The following is a 22,648-nucleotide window of genomic DNA, read 5'->3' as shown; positions in this document are numbered from 1 at the left end:
AATGTGCGCTCTTTTCTTTCTTTTCCATTTAACCAAACTGAGCCACAGTAACGCGTGGCCGGGTACAGCTAGTATTTGCATAATTAAAAAAAAAAATTATCTTTATAAGATTTGATTATATGCATACAAAAATTGCATGCTTCAGGTACAAGTACAGCTGGTAATACATGATATATAAGTGGGCTGAACTTTGGTTCAACAGACGTCCTCATACACTCCAGCTCGGCCAAATGTATATTTATTTTCAATATGGAGAAGAGAAAGACGCTGACGGACATTTTATCTCCCCTGAAAACAAAAGAATCAATACTGAAATTACAACACCCCAATAATATCTGTCGGAGTGTCAGGAGCACCATGCACACACATCAGATCGGCCGGTCCCACCAATGTGTACAGAAACCTGAAGGCCACATTCAGAGGGCAATTTACAGTAGATATAAGACAATGGAGTTTTTATTTTTGTTTTTTATTTTTTAGAGTGTCTGTTCTCATAGGGTGCACTTAGTACTGGACGGCCCGCCTAATCTAATAGTAGGGGCGTAACTTATAGGCTGTAAGCCAAATACTGCTCACTGCCCAGGTGTGAACAGCGCCCTATACAAGCCTCTTTGTGTGCAATTCTAATACTAAGCAATCACCCCCTCCATGAAATTGTAGGTTGTGAGTTATTGTCTCATCAGTATTTTGCACCTGTATAGCCACCATCTTTGTTATATGGGTTTGCTGCACCCTGGTAGTGCATTAAGTCTGAAGAACTGAGCAGGCAAATACTACTGCTTTTTTTGCGTCGTTTTTTTCTTGAACCTTGGGGGAATTTTAATTCTTCTTATTGTGGATTTGCCTTTCTGTGTCCATCTGCAGCAAAACTCAAGATGAAAACGCTCCACCGCCATCCTGAGGACACATCGTATATACACAAGGGGTGAACCCATTAGGTGACTTGCACGTTTCGATGGGTGATACTGATTGCAACCTCTTACCACTTTTGAAAAAATGTGGGAGTGAAAAAGTTCTGAAGACACAACAGTGCACTGGGCTACGATGTTTGGCTACTGCTCCAAGTTTGGCACTTATGTTACAGATCTCGGCATTTCGAGCATTTTTGTTTTTTCTAAAAGGTTGAACAAGTAGTGACGCCATAATGGAAGGAAGTGAACCGTCAAATGTTCATTTTACATAACACTGTGACTCCACTCTTTGACAAGAGTGTCCATGAACATATGCCCCGAGCTTGGCAAAGAGGTGCCTATGTCTGCCAAGAACTTCCCCTGGGAGGTAAAAAAAATAATATAAAAATATATATTTTATGTATATGATCCACTGCTTTTTGTGGAATCCAATTTTAGAATTTTCTCTGTACAATGCCCTGCTGTCATCCACCCGGAGCTGTCTACACTGACTATAGACACTGAGCGTGATGTGAACACAGCACAAGGCCCATTTTTTTGGTTTGCACATCGCTGACTCAGCCGGCACTGAGGCACATCTCCACCTCCGCCATCACAATCCATGAAGGCAGAGTAACGAACACGCTCCATGGTAACTTAAAAGGATTATCTTTAAAAGGAGAAGATAATGGTACTCAATTACAACAGCATTTTATTAAATATAAATTGAAGCAATTAAAGGGCTTTCTCATGCAGAACACACACTTTACTGGAACGATCGGGAAAATTGCATTACAGCCACGAGATAAAGGTCAAGTCAGACGAGAAGCTGAACACTCTGGGTTACCACATTAATACAGCACTTAGGGGAGGGGAAAAAGCAAAAATATTCTACTGATTTGGGGGATATCCAGTGATATTACAGCTGTAGTGGGTGCACGGATGTATAACGCTTTCTTAAATTTGGCTATACACCTTCAGCCAATCGCCCGTTTTGCAGATTTTTGCAGGGAATGAACCACGGTCGGACACCAATCCTGGCGTTTCCAAGCCTCCCCTTCCTGGTCCTCTGGACTTCTCAGCCTCCTGTGATGACTGTGTCCAATGTGACTGTCCCAAAAGATGAGAAATCATTGCAAAAAGGCCAGCGAGAGATCGGCACAGGAATAGTCATGCATTTGCCAGGGGAGGACAGTATAGTATTTTTTACTTTATATGCAGCACCAAAAGCGTCGAAAAATCTGCACTGAAATCCATATGATTTGGTTTGCTAGAGCGGTTATTGATGGAAATATTTCACAGAATTTTGGTCGTGTCTCAAAGTGACCACAATATGGTAATCCGTGGTCCCCCCTTAACAAATGGATGCTCACCCCTGCAAAAAACGCTGCTCCGAGGCTTCATTAGTGATGATGACTGATCAATGGAGCTAACAGCTTACTCTTAGGACTAGTTCACATCAGAACCGTGTTGTTACGATATTGTCGTAGTACTGCTGGAAACCAGTAGCCAAAGGAGCACAAGCAGGAACAACAAGCGGTAGTAAAAGTTCTTGGAGATAGCAAGGAGTTTGTAGGAAACAATCATTAGATGAACAGAACAGCCTGGGTAAGAATGTTCAAGGGCTGGAGACTGAAAGCAGGCCAATAGCTAGACACAATACTCAAGCAATGAGTGAGAGGTCTATGCGGCTTTAAGTAGGCCCAAACAAAAAACCAAGATGGATTCCATAGTTTCAGAACCCGCCATCTTAGTCAACGGCATTTGCAAAACACAACAGCAGCCTCCAGTGGTAAGGAGTGAAACTGCAGCACAATATTAAAGTGAACAATAGCGGCCACTAGTGGTCAGACTGTAGAAGGGCAACAGGAATCCTGACGCGTGTACATTTTGGGTGAAATCACATCTGCATTTCTTAAGGCCCCCCATACACATTAGATGAAAATGGGCCAAAGAACGGTTGGCGGTCAGTCGGAAGAACAATCGTTTGGCTGCCCAAAATACATCTCGGACTGCGTTGGCCAGTACATTTTTTTTATGCTGTGTTTATCAAAATATACATGTCCAAAACAGTTGTTGGTCACCATGAGTCAAAAGTAAAGATCATTCATTCCATTGCAATCGCCGATTGGTTGTTACGCTCAAAATCGGTCATTTCGGATGACTCCTCTCAAGGATGGACATATTGTTGGTGCAGCCTGTGCATCCGCACAGGGGTCCAAGAGGTAAGGGGGCCCATTTCCACCTCCAAAACCTGTTGAAGTGTGCATTATGATGAACTACTGGACTGTAAAGGGCCCACATACTGTTCTTGCACAGGGGCCTCGTCTGTCTGAGCCCGCCAGTGACTCCTCTAATGTGGTCCTGCTCTGTCAAAGTTAAAAGCAGTGCCGCCACCGAGTCTCCGAAAGCAGAAGTGGTCCTTGCCTTAATGCATGGCATTTATAATGAAAAAGACACGCCATTAAAATGCAATACAATACTCTGGCCTCCTGCAGACAAACCGCAAAAAAATGTCAATATTCTTCAGCCATTATGTCATTGGGTTTCTTCTACAAAGCAATCATTTTGCAATTTTCTCATTTTTAGGGAAAAATGGAAACAGATGTTCTGGATAAAAGTGGTAAAAAGTGCAGAATATTCCAGAAAAAAATGCTGGCAGATATTCACAAAATGTAAAAAGATTCGACTTGCTGATTGCGGTGGATGTGGTTACAAGTCAAGAGGCTTTCCTATACCAGCAATAGTGAAATCTGCGGCTTAAGTAGAGTGTCCTGCAGTAGAGGGAAGGTTTCTCTCTGCAAAACACTGCAAGAGGCAGCACGGTAGGCCTCACTAACCCAGTGGAAACCTCCTCTACATAGGCAAAAGGGTGCAGTCTAACCGGCCCAAACTTCACGTGTACCGAAAAAAAACAACGCACCATTCCCATAAGATCATCAGGGAATGAGGTGCCAACGTGAGACCTTCTTCTGCCACGGTGCATGTGGCTTTATGCCTCCTACTCTCATGGATATATTATATACGTAGGGATGAGGAAGCAGCGCTGCAGATTCCAGGCCTCAGAAACGACAACCCCATGGCTCTCACTCATTAGGGACACTGGGAGAGCCAAGCAAAACGTGCTGCCATTCTGCCTCAATTTCTGCAAAAGAAAGGTCGTCGTACCTACCACACAACATATACTTTATGGAACAGTTTGGCCAAAATGTGCCAAATGTATCATTGGCGGGTATCGTTATTCTACTAAAACATATTGGCATGAAGGTAGGCCAATCAAGAGGTGGAATAGATAGCAAAACAAAAAAGGCTAAGAAAACCAACAAAAAGTGACAGTTTTCTGAGCCAAAGTCAGAAGTGAATCCAAAAGGTGAAAAAAATAAAAATAAAAAAAGAAGGATGTATAACTTCTCTTTACAGCTGGATCCATTTCTGGCTTCCAACAATGTTGATGCCGCTGTTCCCAATGGGTGATGCGATGTTGTTGTGTCAAGTAACCGCTGCAGCCAATCACAATGTCATGTCACCCAGCGGCATGCTCATTGCTGGAACAGCGCAAGTATACACAGGGTTCATTTTCTGTAAGGCACATACACAGGGTTCATTTTCTGTAAGGCACATACACAGGGTTCATTTTCTGTAAGGCACTGGGCTGATTAAGCAGGGGATGTCCAGTAATAAGTGCCGCAGACCGTAATGGACACATTCTCCAGATAGCAGACTGATTAATAAGAGATCCACACATCTCCTTACACAGCTCCTCCAACTTCCCAAACATCTCCTTAATCTTCTCACGTGTACTTACTGCCTCCCACAGCAAACAGCGCACGTAAGCTCCGAACTCTGACCCGCTAAATACCAAGCGAAAAGTCAGAAAGCCTCGTCCCCAGCCTGAACGTCATCCACTTCACCTCTTCTGTGGGTGACACAATAATGGGCGAACTAAACTATTCACAGAAATACAAAAGTGATCAATACATACATACATTATATATTTTACTCATTTATATAGCACTATCAATTCCACAGCACTTTACATATATACACAAATATATATGTGTGTATTGTATATAAATTATGTGTGTACATAGATTAGTATGTAGTGTGTATAATATATACATTTTTTTTATTTTTTTACACATACATACTATATCTATAGATACAGACATCTCTATCTCAGCAAATTTTTAAAGAAAAAAAAGAATAAAAAGTCTAGACTGCAAGATCCGTCCGGCCGCTGTAAAGTGCATCTCTGAAATGCTGTAAAGAAGCCTAGTTAATATTGCTGCCCTCAAATCATGCACACAAACAGGAAAATAAACCCAGAACAACACAGATTAGAAAGAGGGCTACGTCCCACAATTCCCTTTAATGAGTTGCTGAACGGCAGACAACTTTTTCTGATCTGGAACAAACCTTCGGTGAAAACTGTAGAGTAAGGCTATGTTCACACATCACATTTCAGTGTTTTTTGATGCTTTTTTAATGCAAATTTTCAGCAGCGCTTTGCAGTACCAACAAAATCTATTAAATTCCAGAAATCTCATGCACACATCAGCTTTTTATTGTTCAGGATTTTGTGCTTTGCCTGTTTTTTGCAAAATAGAGCATGTCACTTCTTTCAGCGTTTTTTCACCCATCGGAAGTAATGGGTGGTGAAGAAAAAACAAAAAAAAAAACGCACCAAGAACACGTGTCAAGTTTTCAACCAGAATAAGATTTTTTTTTTTTTTCCCACTGAACGTTATGCACATGCAAAGCAGAGACAAAAAGGACAGTAAAAAACACACCAAAAAAGGGAAAACAGCAACAAAAATCCTGAACAACCTCCTGGCAAGAGATCAGGATTTGCTGCAGAAAATGAACGCTGAAAAAAAACCATGATGTGTGAACATAGCCTAACAGGGAACAGATGGAGAGATTAATGTAATGCGCAGAGATCTCCATATAGGATATCATCTTTGCCGGCTTATATCCAAGGTAATGCCGTACACCGCGGCCATCACTTCATCTCATCACTGGTGGCGGTTTTTCTGTGATACCCAATAAGAAGGCGGCACGTTCTGTTCTGTGACCTCAGGGGGGGGACAATTACTAGGTTACAGATAGAAGAGGCTTTAGTCATGGTGCAGTCATTTTAGTAGCAGATTTCCTAATTTCACGATGCACTTTGAAAATCTGCAGTACGCCCCTCTTTTTGTACAGTAAAACAAATTCCAGTTTATTTACCACTTTCTACAAACTTTTTGTTCCCCTGGATTTCCTTGCATGCTCCTGTGGCACCGGCTTACGTGGTCACTGTCCCCTGTGCAGTGACAGCTGCGGCCTGGATCACATCACAAGGGATTTCAGCTATTTTTGCTATGTGGCCAGTAAATAGATGCCGCAGCACTGTGCGCAGAACAAATAAGATAGGAACTCCATTCAGGGAGCCGTAACCACTTCAGCTTCTACAGTCTCATTAATACCTGACCTCGGGTAATGCAGAGCTCTGGGAGGGGGTCAGGATTTGGCAGCGCTGGATTAATGGGGGACTGGAGGACTTTTACTTCCCTCAGTGATAACCCATCCTAAACTCTGCTCAGCTCATTCTCCTCCCTCCATTCCTTCACAAGTATCCATACACCTCCCTTATGTAACCCCAGCGTTACACATGACCCTCCTATATACTACTATACACATGGCTCACATATCACTGACATTCCCTTCGTCATGCCATTCTTGCATCTCTGGCCTCCAGTTGAGACCTCAGTGATATTTAACCTCTGTTCAGACTGCATTCCCCCGTCAGAGATAGGCGATGACCCCCACTGCCCTGAAGAGGACTAAGCATTTCTTTTTTTAACCGAACGGCGGGTGAAAAAGTATTGAACACCAATTTTCAAAGTAAATCTATTTCTAAAGGTGCTATAGACATGAAGTTCTCACCAGATGTCGGTAACAACCCATCCAATCCACACAGGTAAAGAAGTCAAACTATAGATGTCCATACATTATGTGTAATAAGAAATGACAGGGGAAAAAAGTATTGAACACATGAATAAAGTAAGGTGCAAAAAGCAATGGAAAGTCATGACACCAGCTGAAATCTATCAGTCATTAGAAAGCAATCCTGCCACTTAGTAAAAAATAATATCAGCTGGTTCTACTGATGGCCTATAAAAAGGTCTCATTTCCAAGGTGCCACACAAGAAACACCTCATGATGGATAAAAACAGTGAGCTGTCTCAAGACCTTCACAACCTTGTTGTTGCAAAACATACTGATGGCATTCGTTACAGAAGAATTTCTAAACTACTGAAAGTTCCAGTGAGCACTGTTGGGATCATAATCCAGAAGTGGAAAGAACATAATTTCACCATAAACTGGCCATAAAAGGTTTCAGATAAAGGAGTGAAAAGAATTATCAGAATTACCATAAGAGTTGTCCAAGAGCCAATGGCAACTTTTTGAGAGCTACAGAAAGACCTGGAATCAGCAGGTACAATTGTTACAAAGAAAACTATAAGTAATGCACTTAATCTCTATGGTCTGTATGGATGCTCACCATTGCTGAACAAAAAGCATGTTCAAGCGCGTTTAAAGTTTGTTCAACAACACTTAAACAAACCTGTGAAATATTGGGAGAATACAGTCTGGTCAGATGAGACCAAAATTGAACTCTTTGGATGCTATAATACACACCATGTTTGGAGGCCAAAAGGCACTCCATATCACACCAAAAACACCATACCAACAGTGAAGTTTGGAGGTAGGAACACCATGGTTTGAGGCGGTTTTTCAGCATACCGCACTGGCAAACTTCCTGCCATCTACCAGGATGATGAAAGGAGGGTGGACATTTCAGTAAGACAATGATAAACACACAGTCAAGGAAACTGTCAGTAGGTTTCAGAGAAACAAAATAAAGCTGGTAGAATGGCTCAGCCAATCACCTGACCTAAATTCAATAGAAAATGAATGGAAGTAACTAAAGTTCAAAGTTCATAGAAGGAGCCCACGCAAGCTTCAGGATTTAAGGGGTTTGTGTGGAAGAATGGGACAAAAATCACACCTAAGCAATGCCTGCAGCTTGTTTCTCTATACAAGAGGCGCCTTGAAGCGGTCAGAACCAACAAAGGCTTTTGTACGAAGCATTAAATAAATTTTAGTAAGGCTGTGTGCCCACTATGCATTTTTTAAGTGTTTCCGCTTGGTAGAAGGTCTGCAAGGTTCCCCAAAGATAATCCACAGGTGCTGTGCACATGCTGCGGAAATTTCCGCTGCGGATTATTGCGGAAAAATCTGCAGCACTACCATTTATTTTGCGGAATCGCTGTGTTTTAGCCGCCATTGACTTGCATTGGAACGCATAACATCCGCATAACTACACGTGCACATGCGGATATTATGCGACTCAATGCGTGGATGGTACCCGGGTCTGGAGAAGAGGAGACTCTCCTCCAGACCTGGGTACCTTAGTACCTGTAGTTAAAAAAGAATTAAAATAATAAAAAAAAAATAATAAAAAAAAAACCTTACACTCACTTTTCCAGCGCCCCCTGGTCTCCTCTGAGTGGCGCTGCTGTCTCCTTGGCTTCCGGCGGTGGTCTGCAAGGACCTTCCGTGACGTCATTTAGTCATGTGACGGTCACGCGACCGCTGACGTCAGCGGTCAGGTGATGGTCGCGTGACCATCACATGACTAAATTACATCATGGAAGGTCCTTTTTAGAGCACCGGGAGCCGCCGAAGACCCCGGACGCATCGCTAAGGAGGCTGGGGGCCATCTGAAGGGGAGTATAATGGTTTTTTTTTTTTTTTTTTTTTTTTTTTTTTTACTATTGATGCTGCATTTGCAGCATTGCAACTTGGTCACACTATGCCGGTTGCATGGATTTATATAGTGTGACCAAGTTGTCAAGCACTTTCCAAGTGATGCTAAAAATCTCTTGGAAAAGCGATTGACAACCCGCATGCGGAAATGCATGTGAAGAAAGCTTCACTTCCGCTTGTCCCTGGCAGGAAAAACGCATCTACAATCCGCATGCGTTTTTTCTGCTAGGGAGATGCAGAAACGCTCAGGAAAAATCTGGAGCATTTCTGCATCGTGGGCACATAGCCTAAGTGTGTTCAATTCTTTTTCCCTGTGTCATTTCTCATTACACATAATTTATGGTTTCTTTGCCTGTGTGGATTGGATGTGTTGTTACAGACATCTGGTGATAATTTCATGTCAATAGCACCTTTACAAATATATTTATTTAGAAATAGAAAATAGCACCAGACATGCAGGACACGCTTTTGGTGCACGAACAGTTATCGAACATAACCTCGAACAGCCGAATTTTTCTCAAATCGTTCGGGTTCGTCGAACAACTCGAACACCGCCCAAAACAGCTCGAATTTGAGATTGGCGAACAGTTCTAGTCGAACACCGCTCATCTCTAGTTAAGAGGTAGTGATTTTGCTAAAATATGTCATTTTGACTCAATTTTGCAAAATGCACAAAGCTGCCAAGTGTACATTGTACACGCTCCCAATAATAAATTACAAAAATTGCATTCGTCGCACCCCGCAATCACACACTGCTTACTAATGAGACATGTATGGTCAACTCCAAGTGTGTTTGAGTGCAGGTAATATCGTGGGACCCCCTAAACAAACATTAAAATAAACAACTTTTGAGCAAGGTGTCCTTTTAAATTAAAGCTCAGCCTCCTTTTCTCGCTCTATCCATCTATCTATTCAACCAAAATTAAAGCAGTTCCCATTAATGCAGACTATGAGAGCTCACACCGAACACTGACGCTGTGTAATCCTAGAAGAAAGGCCAGTCAGTGAGTATGTCAGGCAACCAATAAGATCAGCAATGGAGGTTTACGACTAGAAGCGTGACAGTAAATTCTTACAGACAAGTACATATGTAGACAAGGTACATCTCCGCTCCTGGGAACCACTTGTCTGGGCGGCTCCACTATTCAGATGGCCCTGGCAGGTTTTCATGGCCGGCTACTCGTCTATGACGGCTGGCAGTCTGAGAGGACTGGTTTTCAGAAGATCACTTTGTACAATGCATTGTTCAGCTCCTCACTCCGACTCCTAAGATACGGAATTCTCTCGGCCTGCCCTACTTTTCCACTTTCTGTGCAGCTGCAGATTATTAGTCAGAGACTGAATTTCTTTGCAGAAAACAAAAATAAGAGACTTTTGCAATGCAGCATGGAAGAGCCGGGCAAAAGGCCAGACCCACTACATCACCGGGCACGGGAGACCGACTGAAGCCCAAGGGAGCGGGATTGGAAAGGTTACATGTCTCATCCGAATATTCTCACCAGCTCAACACAGTGCTACAGACAACACAAGTCTGTGCTGGTACACACTCTTCCAGCTAAGGGGAAATCAGCAGAAAGTCACCTATTGGTTATATTAGGTTTTTACTGTGAAATGTATTTTATTTTTCAAATGAATATTAAAAAAAAAAAAAGATAGAAATCTTGCAGTTATTTTCACACTGGCCACTTTATATAGAAGTATGAATTGGGATTCTCTAATCTGGGCAAAGGTCATAGTGAAGAAGAGGAGGAGGTGAGCTGTGACATCACCTATTGTGAATGGTGGATCCTGTGTTATCTGCTGTATATAGAGGTGTTCTCGGAGGAGGAGGAGGTGACCTGTGGTGGACCTGTGTTTTCTGCTGTATATAGAGGTTATCAGTCATTGTACAGGAGGAGGGGAGCTGTGACATCCCTTATTGTGACTGGTGGATCCTGTGATTATAATATATATATGTATATATATTATATACATATATATATTATATATATATTATATATGTATATATACACACATATATACATATACATACACACACAGTTGTCATTTTAATCCTGTCCGTGATAATGAAACTGCTGAAAAGTCTTCTGTACAGAACATGGAGCACGAATAAGTAAGCCTTGAAGCCAATGTGAAAATTTCAGATTGTTCTTTAAATTGACAAGGATATGTAAAGTTGTAAAAAAGTAAAAAAAAAAAAAATCTAAAAAGAAAAAACACTTTAAAGAAAAAAATGTATTTAGCGTAAAAACCTGATTTACACAATAGGTCATTTTGTAATGACGCATTCCCTTTAAGATCTTCTGATATTTGTTTCAGTAAATTACAGCGTGTAATATCCATTAAATTAGCTCTGAGCACCTTTCTCACAATCCTGATCTTTACAGTTCCTCTATTATTTCTCCAGGAAACATACAAATAAATTGACACAAGATGTCAATCATGGGAAGGACTTATACTTAGTCTGACATTGGCCAATCAGTCCTGGCAGTGTATTACTGAAGGTAAACATGGTGTAACACAATGCTCAATACATTCAGTCATTTACAGCTGCTGCTCTCCTGTGCTTCAAAAGGAGATCGGGACGCCGCGCCTGCAGAGCGCTCAGTGGTCAAGAGATCAATCTGGTCTGACGAAAACACACTGAGCCAGGCAGCGGGAACCTTCTCTGTGGGCGTTTACTTCTTCACACTGTGACGTGGACGCGTTTTGATTGGCCAAGGTCATAAAAGGGGGGAGAAAAGCAAACGCCCACAAGAATCTTTTTTTTTTTTTTTTTTTTCATAAATGAACAGAACACATGAAAATAAATGTAATACATCTTAGACAAATCTACTTTTTCTTTCTGGACTGAGCTTTCTCAATTCCCAGGTAAAAAGTAATCTTTAGTGATTACAGTTTTTCCTATTCCGGAGAGAGATGACAGATAAAGCTCATAAAGTTACAGTACATGGAACTTGCAGTAGAATGTCTGTCGGCCTCTAGCTCCTCCCTTCTCCATTGAACTTTAAAAGCACTAGTTGCTTCTTATCTCAATAATGAGAAAATCTGTTTTCACTGAATACAGATTTTACACATGAATCAAGAATTAATCATTAATCAAGGAGGAGAAAGAAGCAGATTTCAGCCATATTATAAAGTTGCTTATTCCCACGTGTGCTACTGATTTATGAAATAAAAATTAAAAAGACGGTTACTCTTTAAACAACAGACAACTTACTATTTTTCCATTATTCTATAGAACCAGTGAAGTGGATTTTTGAGGGCAATGAAATATTCATACGCTTATTTTATTCTGGAGGTTATGAATAGTTTATTGGGATGTACATGACTGAACAAGCCAGCCAGCAGGAACAGAAATCGCAGGCCTGATGTTTTGTTCCTGGGAACAAGTTTTTCTCATTCACACACTGCGACATTTTCAGTACATGCTGTATCCTTTAAAATGACATTACCAAGACAGCGGCAAACAGAAAATGACTAACATGGAAAAACATTAAATTTTACATCACATTGTTGACTAAAACTAATGGTGCTTACAACTAAAATCCAGGCTCGGAGTGTGGGAGGGAAGCGGGGCATTTGAAGGAAACCCACACAAAACATTTAAACACCACAATTCTGCTCAATTTTGGTGCATCACAATTTTACATTTTTATACTGAACACATTGCTCACGTTGGCCAGGTCCGCCCTTCTTAAGGTCACAACAGAATATCGTGATGATAGAGCGGTAGCATTACTGTTCCAGGTGACCTCAAAGAACCACAGATTAGGTAATGTGATAGACCTACTTTTGCAAAAGCTTCTTAAAAATACACATTCCACTTGCAATTTATTTGTAATGATGCAGTGGAAATCAGTTCAGACTTCTAGGAAGGGGCTTCTTAAGACGGACAGAATACTACATGGGACCCCAATGTAAAGGATGAGGGGAGATGAATAAATCGATCATTATAGGGGGTTGTATGATATAGTGACAGTAGTGGGAGCTTAGTAATGCAGCTCAGGCATATCATATTTTTTATAGTCACAACAGCTTGTCTTTGGCTGGAGAGTTGCAGATTGTACAATGTTCGGGCACGTGCAACACTTACTGATTATTGCAATTTAATTTTTTTTTGGGGTGGGGAAGTGTATTAAAAAAATAAATAAAAATAAATAAATCCTGCCCGTGATTATTTTTTTCTTTACAACGTTTATACTTTGGTATTGCCATGTCCATAAAGGTCTGATCTTTCAAACATGCTTATTTTTTTTCCTTTTTTGAGTATTTGTTTTTTGCTCCCCTTCTCCCTAGAGCCACAACTTTTTTTTATTTTTCCCTCAATATGGCCGTGTGAAGGTTCGTTTTTTCACAAGACGAGTTGTAGTTTTGAACGTCACCATTGGTTTTACCATATAGTGTACTGGAAAACGTGAAGAAAATTTTTTTTTACCATGTTCACTAAATTATATATCTGCCATTATGAGTTTGCAGATACCAATAGTGTGTATAGGTTCTATTTAAGTAGTGAAAGAAAAATTGAAAATTAGTAAAAAAAAAAAAAATTAAATAAAGGCGTTATTTTCCGAGACCCGTAGCGTCTCCATTTTTCGGGATCTGGGGCCAGGTGAGGGCTTATTTTTTTGCACCCTGAACTGATGTTTTTATTGATACCATTTTGGGGTAGATCTGATGTTTTGATTGCCTGTTATTGCATTTTACGGCAATGTTGCAGCAACCAAAAAACTAATTCTGGAGTTTTGATTATTTTTCTCGTTACGCCGTTTAACAATTGGATTAATTTATTTTATGTTTTGATACATCGGGCGATTCTGAATGTGGCGATATCAAATATGTATATTTTTGATTTATTTATTTTTTTATTTTGAATGGGGCGATTTGAAGAGAGATAAGATATATATATATATATATATATAGATATATATATATATATATATATATATATATATAGATATAAATAAAGAGACTTGAAGCTGCGATCTCCTGATCGCTTGTGCTACACATAGCAAGGCTAGAAAAAATCATCATCTCCTGTAAACGCTGGCCACAGGGCGGCACTCATAGCAGATCTGCAAAGACAAGCACAGGGGTCTTCTGCAGATCCCCATCTGTCATGCCAACCCATTGGCGCCCTGCGATGATGTGACGGGGAACTGATGGGCGAGGTTTGTGACGCGCTTCCTGTAAGCATGAGTTAAATGCCGCTGTCCGAGATTGACAGCGGCATTTAAACATGGCAACAGCCGCGGGTGGATGGCGATTCCATCCGTGGCTGTTAGGGCCACATGTCAGCTGATCAAGTCAGCTGTCATGTGCCAGAAAAGTTGCGGGCTCAGCGCCGGAGCTTGCATCAAATGCCAGGACACAACCTATGACATACTTATATAGGTCTTAGGTCATAAAGAGGATACATTTCAACTTTTAGGTGGAAAAAAAAATATTTTTTTAAAGGCCCATGTTGAATTTTTGATGCTGCACCAAAAACACAGCATCTCACAGGTCCAGCAACGCAGATGGGATTTAGAGAAATGTCCTGCCCACTGTGCTTTTCCTTAATGCAGCATAAACTGGCATGCAGTACGTGTTTCAAATCCACAACATGTCAATTTCTCTTACAAGTAACAGAAGGATATACGGACAGAGCTCATCTTGATGAGACCAACCCCTTTGAGTAAATAGTCATGGACAAGTTCTTCTGTATATGTCCAAAGACACACTGATAGGGAATTTAGATTGTGAGCCCAGATGGGGACAGTGACGATAATGTCTGTAAAGCGCTGTGGAATTAATGGCGCCATATAAGCGAGCAAAATAAAATAAATAAAAAATAAATGAGAAAACAGACAAATAATTTAGGACAATTGAAAAGCCATCATTATTGTGGCTTGTTTTTTTCTTTGGTCGGGTCAAAGAATTCAAAGGTAAGTTTGCAGGGTTTTTTGCAGAGTTTATGCAGCAGAAACGCTCAAAATTTTTTTTTTTTTTTTTACAAGTTTTGATTGAACTCTTGGTTCTTGAAGAGTTTCTGCTACACTTCTAATAGAAAACAAATTAATTTTAGAATTAGTTAAATGGGTTGTCCAGGCTTGGGGCTTAAGTCTTGTGAATTCTCTCAGTATGCACTGTCAGGATGCTCCAGGCAGGAGCGTGACTGCAAGTATGTGATCTGCATACAAGCGGTCATGTACCGACTAGACGTGTGCAACCTGACTCAGTACAAAATAGTATAATATACACCAATCATGAGTGGGTAGTATAGATCACACAATGTGTGTAGATATAGGTATGTGTACCTCCTATTTATTACTACCCTATATGGACTATATGCGACTCCATCGCCAAAATATAGAACAACTACCAGAGAAAAGGAGCGAAAACGGAATCCACAATTCTATAGCAAAAAATAGTCAATATTTATTATGATAAAAAGATCAGACATACACAGAGATCAGTGCAGCAACACAAAAGGGCAATAAAATCAACAACAACCCTCTCCACATGTAACCCCAATAAAGGACCCATTAAGAAAGTTATCCAAAGCTTACACAGATCCTATATATTTATTACATCGTATATGATGTGTAGATTACCATTTAGGGGAGGCACATGTTGAGAGAGGCGCCCCTCTCAACATGTGCCTCCCCTAAATGGACCCCTAGCAGCCTCACTGCCCTTTGTGGATCGTATGTGGAAATTGGAGAGTTGTGGTAAGCATACAGTGGTGACATCTATGCTCCCTGTATTTATTTAGCGCACCGCACGTGGTAAATAGTAGTGTGATATGGTGGATGATTCATATATGCATCCATCATACATCAGTGAGGGTAGTCTGCTTATATAGTGATTTACTTCAATGCTGCACTTGTAATCTACACATCATATACGATGTAATAAATATATAGGATCTGTGTAAGCTTTGGATAACTTTCTTAATGGGTCCTTTATTGGGGTTACATGTGGAGAGGGTTGTTGATTTTATTGCCCTTTTGTGTTGCTGCACTGATCTCTGTGTATGTCTGATCTTTTTATCATAATAAATATTGACTATTTTTTGCTATAGAATTGTGGATTCCGTTTTCGCTCCTTTTCTCTGGTAGTTGTTCAGTACAAAATAGGCCCGATAGGTCTAGTCAGAATGTGGCTTGTAGTTACATCATCACCCGCTGCTGGAAAATCCTAATTGCACGCACTGAGGATTCACAAGCTTGTAGTCACAGAGACTGCAGACTTGAGCCCCAAGCTTAGACAACCTTAAAGGGAACCCGTCACATCCCAGTTGCTATGTACACGGCCTCCATAGTGTTGTTAGTGATGCAATGTGCATCACTAACAAGCTTTTTTCATTAAAATCGGTGGTAGCATAATGATTTTATAACATTATATATACTTAGATCCTACCTGTTATATTCAGTCATAGGGGTGTGATCCTGCTATTCAGTCATGGGCAGAACTGCATCCAGTCACTGCTGGCATCGCCCATGTATTTGAATACTGCTCCGGCAAGGTTGCCTCTAGATCGGAGGGGATTTTTTGAGGCCCTCACTCCAGCAACTACGATCTAGTCTCCTCAGCAGTGAAGCGTCTAGATCAGAGGTTAAAGTGAGGCGCACAAAAAAATCACCTCTGATCTAGACACTTCACTGCTGGGGAGACTAGATCGTAGTTGCTGGAGTGAGGGCCTCAAAAAATCCCCTCCGATCTAGACGCAACCTTGCCAGGAGCAGTATTCAAATACAGGGACGGTGCCAGCAGTGAGTGAATGTGGTGCTGCCCATGACTGAATGAGAGAATCACACCCCTATGACTGAATACAGGCAGGTAGGACAAAGTGTATATAATGTTATAACATCATTATACTACCACCGATTTTAATGAAAAAAACCTAGTTAGTGATGCACATTGCATCACTAACAAAGCAATAGGGGCAGTGAACATAGCAACTAGGACGTGACAGGTTCCCTTTAAAGGGAACCTGTCACCAGAAGTAACACTGTAAATCTGGTGATACGCGGTTAATAGCATCATTATGCTGCCCAGAACCTACAGGCAGCAGAATGCAGCAGGGAGAAAATGTACTTTATTCTCCCTGCCAGCATTCGGTTTCAGTCATGGGGGCAGCACAAGTTCAGTCACCACTCTGTGTATACAGAACATCGGCTGTAACCGTGCCCCTGAACCTGACCGACAGCCGCCGATCTGTATACTCAGAGCAATGACTGAACCGGCGCTGCCTCTGCCCCCATGACTGAAACAGAATGCTGGTGGGGAGAATAAAGTTAATTTTCTCCCTGGATCATTCGGCTGCGTGCAGCATAATAACGCTGTTAACCGCAGATAAACCGCATATTACCAGGTTAAAAGTGTTACTTCTGGTGACAGGTTCCCTTTAATGTCCAAGCTTATGGAGTGTGTGGCCTGCATTGGGCAAGTTTTCCCTGTAATATCACAGTAATCAGTGGTACAACTTAACTACTTACTAACATTATCCCCCACCTGCACATCAGCTGTAAAAAGCAAGAAATACCATTATGGAATGGAAAGTATCCATCATGTGTCAGCGGAGGCGACAGGTTAATGGTCCTCGGTGTTTAACCCAGTCTAGAGTAATCTATATATACAGCACATATATCATTCCGGTACTGCCTGACACCGCTCTGAACCCAGAGTATAAGCCATACGTCAGCTTTTCTGTTAAAATATGTACGATTATTCCTGAGCCAAGTGCACGAAACACCATACAGATCGCAGCTGTGCGCACAATCAAATCCACCAAATAAAGTTACTAATACAAGCAGGTAATAAATCCCTATAAATGACAGGAGACTGCCATTGATTGTGTGGGGACATTTATTGTGTTTGCACCCAAAATTTTGAGCAATTTGCAACATTTCCAAGTTGTAAATCTGACCACAATGGTGCAGTGTAAAGAACATGACTAACACAAACAAAGAATTTCCTGAAATGGTTTCCATTTGGAAAACCTTTTAATTTTTTGAATGCCTCAAAAAGCAAAGCTGTGTATGAACGTAGCCGTAGGGGTTTATTAACACTGGGTCGTATGGCATGAAATCCCATTCACAGCACCATTACCAAGATGTGTTTTTATAAGAGGAAGAAAAAGAAAAATCAAAACAGAAAATCCTTCTAACTAAACTACATGGCAGCCAGCCCATGATTTATAAGCTATGTATCCGTACTGGAAATTAACCATTTGTTTGCGTGATGGGGAAAAGAAGAGGAAGGAAGCATCAATCATGTCCTCTGTAGTGATCTCAGTTTTCCAAGCCTCCATTTCCTTCCCAGTGAAACTATAAAGGAAGGCAATAAATGGACATACAATTATACTTTTTTTTTTGGCAAAGATTCAAGCATCACCTGATTTCCTACTACCCCCCTATTCATCTGTAGGAACACAAGTATTAATTAATACATGCAAGGATGGGCAAACTGCCGAACACATTATGAGCTGGTTTGATAACTCTTTAATCACTATATTATTAGTGACCTAACAAACTTTTCTTTTTTTTTAGATGTTCAGATTTCTCAAAAAAGCCTATATACAAGCTCTTGTTTATAGCCCATGTTCACAAGGGGTCCTTTAAAAAAAAATTATATAAATATACAGTACAGACCAAAAGTTTGGACACACCTTTTCATTTAAAGATTTTTCTGTATTTTCATGACTATGAAAATTGTACATTCACACTGAAGGCATCAAAACTATGAATTACCACATGTGGAATTATATACTTAACAAAAAAGTGTGAAACAACTGAAAATATGTCTTATATTCTAGGTTCTTCAAAGTAGCCACCTTTTGCTTTGATGACTGCTTTGCACACTCTTGGCATTCTCTTGATGAGCTTCAAGAGGTAGTCACCAGAAATGGTTTTCACTTCACAGGTGTGCCCTGTCAGGTTTAATAAGTGGGATATCTTGCCTTATAAATGGGGTTGGGACCATCAGTTGTGTTGTGCAGAAATCAGGTGGATACACAGCTGATAGTCCTACTGAATAGAGTGTTAGAATTTGTATTATGGCAAGAAAAAAGCAGCTAAGTAAAGAAAAACGAGTGGCCATCATTACTTTAAGAAATGAAGGTCAGTCAGTCCGAAAAATTGGGCAAACTTTGAAAGTGTCCCCAAGTGCAGTTGCAAAAACCATCAAGCGCTACAAAGAAACTGGCTCACATGAGGACCGCCCCAGGAAAGGAAGACCAAGAGTCACCTCTGCTTCTGAGGATAAGTTTATCCGAGTCACCAGCCTCAGAAATCGCAGGTTAACAGCAGCTCAGATTAGAGACCAGGTCAATGCCACACAGAGTTCTAGCAGCAGACACATCTCTTCAACAACTGTTAAGAGGAGACTTTGTGGAGCAGGCCTTCATAGTAAAATAGCTGCTAGGAAACCACTGCTAAGGACAGGCAACAAGCAGAAGAGACTTGTTTGGGCTAAAGAACACAAGGAATGGACATCAGACCAGTGGAAATCTGTGCTTTGGTCTGATGAGTCCAAATTTGAGATCTTTGGTTCCAAGCACCGTGTGTTTGTGCGACTCAGAAAAGGTGAATGGATGGACTCTACATGTCTGGTTCCCACTGTGAAGCATGGAGGAGGAGGTCTGATGGTGTGGGGGTGCTTTGCTGGTGACCCTGTTGGGGATTTATTCAAAATTGAAGGCATACTGAACCAGCATGGCTACCACAGCATCTTGCAGTGGCATGCTGTTCCATCCGGTTTGCGTTTAGTTGGACCATCATTTATTTTTCAACAGGACAATGACCCCAAACACACCTCCAGGCTGTGTAAGGGCTATTTGACCAAGAAGGAGAGTGATGGGGTGCTACGCCAGATGACCTGGCCTCCACAGTCACCAGACCTGAACCCAATCGAGATGGTTTGGGGTGAGCTGGACCGCAGAGTGAAGGCAAAAGGGCCAACAAGTGCTAAGCATCTCTGGGAACTCCTTCAAGATTGTTGGAAGACCATTTCCGGTGACTACCTCTTGAAGCTCATCAAGAGAATACCAAGAGTGTGCAAAGCAGTCAAAGCAAAAGGTGGCTACTTTGAAGAACCTAGAATATAAGACATATTTTCAGTTGTTTCAAACTTTTTTGTTAAGTATATAATTCCACATGTGTTAATTCATAGTTTTGATGCCTTCAGTGTGAATGTACAATTTTCATAGTCATGAAAATACAGAAAAATCTTTAAATGATAAGGTGTGTCCAAACTTTTGGTCTGTACTGTACATACATATAATACATGAAGGACAATCATACATCCAGTATAGATGGAGAAATGTGCTGCCAACTTCAATGATACAATGATCCACATGAAAGAGCAGCTGATGGGCGGCGTGTTTCCATAGGCCGATGAAGAACAAGACTTCTTTATGTGCCTGTAGACCAGACCTGAGGGCCACATCCGGCCTTCTGGCTGTTGCAGGCCAGCCCGTGGACCGAGACAGCCGAAGAGCTGAGAACACTGGCCAAAGAGCCAAACCATGCGGCCGCCCTTCCCTGCCCCGATTTCACCACTATCTGCATCCTCAGGATGCAAACAGCAGTGAATATAATGGTGGAGGAGGGAGCCGCCAACCCTTTCTGCCACTATTCAGCGTGTGCGACTGATCCGGCAGACATGATGACGGCACCATCTACAGCACGTTTAGGTAAAATAACATTATGTGTATTGACAGCAAGGCGAATCTTTTTTTTTTTTTCCTTTTATGTATGGAATCTGTGTCTGTGCTCATACGGTATATAGGGGGCTATGTGAGGACTTATACTGTTTGGGGGGGGAAGGTGGGGGACTCGCTGTATACAGGGAGGCTATGTAGGGCTCATACTGTATATGGGAGCTCCTACTGTATATAGGGAGCTGTGTGTGGGCTCATACGGTATATAGGGTGATGTCAGCATACTTCATTCTGCTCAATATTGTGATAACATTAATTATTTTATATTAATTGTAATAATAATAAACAGAATTTATTTCAGCCTATTGGTTCGGCCCTCCACAACAGTCACGGCCCCTCAGGAAAATTAATTGCCCACCCCTGCTGTAAACACTAATGTCTCATATGTACCTTCTTATAAAGTGCTGCAGAGCAATAACAATTAATAATTTTTTTATTTATTTATATAGCGCCAACATATTCCGCAGCACTTTACAATTAAGCGGGGACATGTAGACAATAAATTCAATGAAGGTAAGACAGTTTAAACAGTTACATCAGTAGTGAGGTCCCTGCTCGCAAGCTTACATTCTACAAGGAAATGGGGGGACACAATAGGTGGAAAGTGCTTGTTATTTCAGGTCTAGCAATTGTAAGAGATTTTCATATAAAACTGCATGATCCCGTCATGAGCTCGTATGTTTAAGCGCAATAATCAAGTATTGAGTGCAGTTATCTGGTGCATGGAGGGTGTGGAGACAGATGAATAGTAGGGAGCAGCTCCTGAATAATATTTAGAAGGAGGGAACAGGGGAAAGTTACTTTACTGAGTTGAGGTGGTAGGCTTGTTTAAAGACATAGGTTTTTAAAGCGTGCTTGAAGATGTGGTGGCTAGGCATCAGTCGGATCGTCTGGGGTAGAGCATTCCAGAGAACTGGTGCAGCACGAGAGAAGTCTTGGAGACGGAGGTGCGAGGTGTGGATTATGGGGGTTGTCAGTCTTAGGTCATTTGTAGAACGGAGGGCACGTGTAGGGCGATAGAGATGAGATATAAGGCGGTGCAGAACTGTGGAGAGCTTTGTGGGTGAGAGCGATGAGTTTATATTGGACCCTGTAGCAAATGGGTAACCAGTGTAATAACTGGCACAAGATGGAGGCATCGGTGATGCGGCTGGACAGAAATATGACCCTGGCTGCCGCATTCAGGACGGATTGGAGAGGAGAAAGTTTGGTAAGAGGGAGACCGATCAGAAGAGAGTTGCAGCAGTCTAGATGACAGTGAATAAGAGCGACAGTCAGAGTTTTATCAGTTTCAAAGGTGAGAAAAGGTCGGATTCTGGAGATGTTTTTAAGATGCAGGTGACAGGAACGGGTGAGTTATCTGATATAGGGAGTAAAGGAAAGTTTAGTGTCGAATATGACCCCAAAGTAGCGGGCGTGCTGCTTGGGAGTTATGGTTGAAACCTCCAAGGTCATTTCAATGTTAGGTAGAGTTGGGTTAGTAAAGGGGAGAAACACAAGAAGTTCAGTAAAATGATGTTTGGCGTATATCTGCTTTTCTATGTCCCGGTCATTACACGTCAGATAACACTCCGTATTCCTGGCTGGGCAGACTGGTCTTGCAGCAATCTATGCAGGCTGTCACTCAAAGACAAATGTGTCCTGGTGAGAACGGATGAGTCTATACCAGGTCCTCAGTTATATCAATAGCACTATACACAGGTTTACTCGTGATCTGAAGAAGCCGGGGCAGCTCAGTCCTGTTTGTGTGAACGCTGGAAACCAATCCTTGGTATGGAGCCAAGTAGCATTATCAGGAAAAGTTCACAAGAAACATTAGAAAAATATTTTTCTAGCTTCCAGCACTTTAAATTCCTAGAGTTGTGTAAAAACATAGAAAAGAAAGCTAAAAAGTAGAGCAAAAGCCACAGCCCTTATTTTCCAACGTGCCTGCGACAATTTTCTCAATCATCGCTGCCTCTGGGCGACGCTGGCATCGCCTGCTACAAGCTTGGCACGTTGGACAAGTTTAGCTCAGAGCGAGCACTTCTCAATATGTATAGGGCATAGGAGTGAACAAAAAAAAAATATATATATGCAACCATGTGTAGCATAGTGAGAAAGCAGGGCTGTGGAGTCAGTAAGCCAAACCTCCGACTCCTCAATTTCCCTGACCCCACAGCACTGGTCACTACTCAGCGTGTATATAAAGCGCAGCACAGATTCATCTCAACTAAAAGCAGAGATACTTCGATCA

At 41.5% G+C, this 22,648-nt stretch overlaps 1 protein-coding gene across 15 annotated transcripts in view; it reads right to left on the bottom strand.

The window, feature by feature from the left end:
• Positions 1-22,648, bottom strand: part of ADD1 (adducin 1) — an 85,044-nt gene that overhangs the window by 45,729 nt on the left and 16,667 nt on the right. Inside the window, exon 1 of one of the 15 annotated variants that reach the window (XM_073647393.1) lies at positions 4,696-4,813. The exons of the other annotated variants lie outside the window; for them this stretch is intronic. The gene's annotated coding sequence lies outside the window, so the exon portion shown is untranslated. Of the gene's footprint in view, positions 1-4,695; positions 4,814-22,648 lie in introns of those variants that run through there. 15 annotated transcript variants of the gene reach the window in all.

This window comes from Phyllobates terribilis, unplaced genomic scaffold (genome assembly GCF_046119375.1).
Source record: "Phyllobates terribilis strain yellow unplaced genomic scaffold, ASM4611937v1 Scaffold_1__5_contigs__length_1240528914, whole genome shotgun sequence".
Taxonomy (NCBI): Eukaryota; Metazoa; Chordata; class Amphibia; order Anura; family Dendrobatidae; genus Phyllobates; species Phyllobates terribilis.
The sequence above is the reverse complement of the archived record's forward strand: the minus strand, read 5'-3'. Positions and strand labels throughout refer to the sequence as shown.